Genomic DNA, 4635 nt, shown 5'->3' on the forward strand with positions numbered 1-4635 from the left:
CTACCCTACAATGTCATTATGAATATATACAATCATACCATTGAAATCTCAAAGAATAAGTACTAGGCTCCCAAAGAATAAGTCCTGGGGTTGATTTGCTCCACTAAAGGCAGAGCTCCAGCATGGCCGCAGTCAAACGACTGAAACAAGCAAAAGAGCAAAGAGCAAGAGCAAGAGCATCATCATCTTCATCGTTTACCGTCTGCTTTCCATGCTGGCATGGGTTGGACAATTCGACTGAGGACTGGCGAACCAGATGGCTGCACCAGGCTCCGATCACTTAGTATTATATAAAAGCGTGTGTGTGTGTGTGTGTGTGTGTGTGTGTGAATGTATGTCATTATTCAATTTTATTTCAAGATTTCTTGCCAATAGAGAAAGAGCTGGATTCTAGCCTAGATCCAAGGGTCTTTCATTGGAATTACAACAACATTGACAGGGTATTTTTCTATGTATGTATGTATGTATGTATGTATGTATGTATGTATGTATGTTTGCAGTCGTGTATGCTTGTCAAGAGCAGGGCTCATTAGCCACCAACGGAGCTGCAAATGCAAAATATAAGTTAGTCCCAGAACGCACAATGTTCCTGAAGGTCGGCAATGGACTTCCTCGGTCACGAGTGGACGGCCATCATGCATGTATCTACAGTATTTGGTGGCAGTACATGTGCAGGTTTGTATGTTTTGTTGAATGTATTCTCATGCATATATGTATGTACGGAATGTATGTTATGCATGTATGTATGTATGTATGTATGTGTGTATGTATGTATGCATGTACATATGTATATGTATGTATGTATGTATGTATGTATGTATGCTCCAAGGTGTAGGCTAAGGTTTGTGCTTAGGTACCTGAAATTTTGCATTTGGATACATGTTTTCAAGGAGAAACTCATGTGACTCTTTCTGATATTTCATGACAAGAACATGTATATAAACACACACACACACACACACACACACACACACACACACACACACACACACACACACACACACACACACACACACACACACACACACACACACACACACACTAATATATATATATAAGGAATTACTTGGATGTTATAACTCTGAGTGAATCAATATTCCTAGACCAACTGAAGATTGTCAGTGTCTGTTTAAAATATAGTGAATATTCATGTGATTGTATTTATTTTAAGTATTAATAAACCTGAGCAATCTGGGTACTGCTGCTACTACTTTATAAGCTACAAAACAACAATAACAACAACGACAACAACAATGATGCTATCACAACCACCACCACCGCCACCATCACCATCACCACCACCATTACATACAGTCACTTCTTTTAAAAGCATTTTCTGTATTTTTCTCTGGTAGCTGAGTTGGAGGTTTGTCAGTTTGTCTCTACGTCAGCTAACTTAAGTCTGTCTCCAAATAATAATAATATACTGGTACTTGTGTGTTAGATGTGTGGTGTACATTAGTATTAATACTTTGAATAATCAATATTACATCTCAATCACCAAGTATTCAGTGCATACACACACACACACACACACACACGTGTACACACACATACATACATATGTACACTTGCACGCAAACACATCTTTCAAACATTTATTCATTCTGGCTTCTTCTACGCACCCATGTACATACATGCCCATTACATAACCATTTTCTCTCTTCTGTTCACATATTCAGTGACACTATCAAAAAGATCTCCAACGACGAACATGAGAATGAGCCAATGAAGGAGACCTTCCCTTCACCCGTGGGTGCTCGTTTGACTCGCTAGAAATAGCAGCCTAATCTTCATCGTGTTACACCTATTATGTTACAGAGAAAAGGAAAGTTAGTGTGGGGCTCATTTCTAGGCACGGGTGTGACTACGTGGAATGAAGCTTGCTTCTCAACCACATGGTTCCAGGTTCAGTCCCACTGCATGACACCTTGGGCAAGTGTCTTCTACAAGCCTTGCGAGTAGATTTGGTAGATGGAAACTGAAAGAAGCCCGTCATGTGTGTGTGTGTATTTAGCAATGTATCTCTCTCTTTCTGTCTGTGTTTGTCCCCCATTACCGCTTGACAACTAGTATTGGTGTGTTTATGCCACCATAACTTAGAAGTTCAGCAAACGAGGCTGAGAGAATAAGTACTATGCTTTTAAAAAAATAAACCCTGGGGTTGATTTGTTCGACTAAAACCCTTCAGTGTGGTGCTCGAGCATGGCTGCAATCAAATGACTGAAACAAGTAAAAGAATAAAAGAATGAAAGAATAATAACCTCAGGTTCATCAAAGCTTTGTGAGTGGATTTGATAGACAGAAACTGAACGAAGCCTATCATATATGTGTGGTAAGTAGCTTGCCTACCACCCAAACACATGGTTCTGGGTTCAATCCGCCTGTGTGGTACCTTAGGCAAGTGTCTTCTGCTATAGCTTCAGGCTGACCAAATCTTTGCGAGTGGATTTGGTAGGCGGAAACTGAACGAAGCCTATCATATATGTGTGGTAAGTAGCTTGTTTACGAACCACATGGTTCTGTGTTCAGTCTCATTGCATGGCACCTTGGGCAAGAGCCTTCTGCTATAGCCTCAGGCTGACCAAAGCTTTGTGAGTGGATTTGATAGACAGAAACTGAAAGAAGCCTACCATTTATGTGTAGTAAGTAACTTGCTTACCAACCAACCACATGGTTCTGGGTCCAGTCCCACTGTGTGTTACTTTGGGCAAGTGTCTTCTGCTATAGCCTCAGGTTGACCAAAGCTTTGTGAATGGATTTGGTAGACAGAAACTGAAAGAAGCCTATCATACATGTTTGGTAAGTAGCTTGCTTACCAACCACATGGTTCTGGGTTTAGTCCCATTGTGTGGCACCCTGGGCAAGTGTCTTCTGCTATAGCTTCAGGCTGACCAAAGCTTTGCAAGTGGATTTGGTAAACAGAAACTGAAAGAAGCCTATCATATATGTGTGGTAAGTAGCTTGCTTACCAACCACATCGTTCTGGGCTCAGTCTCATTGCATGGCACCTTTGGCAAGTGTCTTCTACTATAGCCTCGGGCCAACCAAAGCCTTGTGGGTGGAGTTGGTAGACGGAAACTGAAAGAAGCCCATCGTATATATGTATATGTACATGTATGTGTGTGTATGTGTTTGTGTGTCCATGTTTGTACCCCCACCATCGCTTGACAACAGATGCTTGTGTGTTTACGCCCTAATAATTTAGCGGTTTGGCAAAAGAGGCCGATAGAATAAGTACTAGGCTTACAAAGAATAAGTTCTGGAGTCAATTTGTTCGACTAAAGGCGGTGCTCCAGCATGGCCACAGTCAAATGACTGAAACAAGTAAAAGAGTAAAAAAGTAAACAGCATATGTGTTTGTGTGTGTGTGTGTGTGTGTGTGTGTGTGTGTGTGTGTGTGCCTCCACTTGACAACCAGTTTGTGTTTACATCCCCGTTAACTTCACCATTCGGCAAAAGGGACTGATAGAATAAGTACCAGGCCTTAAAAGGAAGTACTGTGGTCAATTCATTCGACTAAAACAAATTGCTCGAGGTGGTGCCCCAGCATGGCCACAGCCTAATAACTGAAACAAGTAAAAGTTAAACGATAAAAGAAACTGGATAATATCTGCTAGAGAAAAGACAGGATGGTCACAGCCAGATCGCTTCTGTTCATAGATCTGCTCAATCAGGATTGATTACAGGCATATCAATCCTGGGGTTAAAACGACAACACATCAACAACTGGGAACCTCACCATGGTCATTCAAGTTGCTAGAAATAGTAGCTATGTCATCCTCAAATAACACTGTACTGACCTAAAACGAAAATTACATGTGAAATATAATCAATAGCATCATCATCACCATTTAACATCCATTTACCATGCTGGTATGGGTTGGACGGTTTGACAGGAGCTGGTGAGCCAGAGGTCCATGTCAAGTGCTACTGTCTGCTTTGGTATGATTTCTATATTAGGATTCCCTTCTTAATGCCAACTGTTTTATGGACGATACTGGGTGCTTTATGAGTGGCACCAGCACAGATGAAATCACTAGATAACTCACAAGACAAGACCCCTCTCAACTGAGCAGGGCATAGTATTGAGGAAGGTGGCATTGTGCCATGTTGTGAGAAGTTGAGAAGTTAATGAATAATCAAGAGACAGAAACAGGTGTGTTGCTGTGGAAGAGGTACATGGCTGTATGATACATTCTTTCATTTTGGGACACAACAGTGTAATTTGAGAGAGATTTGGCTGTTATTTCTAGCATATCTAGTAACCACACACAGACTCAACTGGTTTGGTAATGTGTAATTTTGTTATTATTATTATTGTTGTTGTTGTTACTGTTACCATTTCTGTTTGTGTTTCATCTGTGACTGCAGCGGCAACAGACATCTGCATATTTGTCTCGTGATTTTTAATCAGGAATATTATAGCATCAGCAGTGGTCAATTTAATTCATTAATTATGTGCAATGAAGAATGACTAACGAACAGGTTAGCAAAAGCTGTAGAAATTAATTAAAGAGGATTTCTAACACAAACACAAGGTCACAAATTTTTGAGGAAAAAAAAATCACAAGTGATCAGGTAGACACTGCCATCACCACCACCACCACCACCATCACTACCACCGCCATCACC

At 40.8% G+C, this 4635-nt stretch overlaps 1 long non-coding RNA gene across 1 annotated transcript in view; it reads left to right on the forward strand.

Annotated features, from left to right (window-relative positions):
• Positions 1-340: 340 nt before the first annotated feature.
• The window catches only part of LOC128249387 (uncharacterized), a 21774-nt gene continuing 17479 nt past the window's right edge, over positions 341-4635 (forward strand). The window contains exon 1 of the long non-coding RNA XR_008265494.1: positions 341-675. This is a non-coding gene — a long non-coding RNA (uncharacterized LOC128249387). The remainder of the gene's footprint in view (positions 676-4635) is intronic.

Source organism: Octopus bimaculoides, chromosome 1 (assembly GCF_001194135.2).
Source record: "Octopus bimaculoides isolate UCB-OBI-ISO-001 chromosome 1, ASM119413v2, whole genome shotgun sequence".
Classification (NCBI taxonomy): domain Eukaryota; kingdom Metazoa; phylum Mollusca; class Cephalopoda; order Octopoda; family Octopodidae; genus Octopus; species Octopus bimaculoides.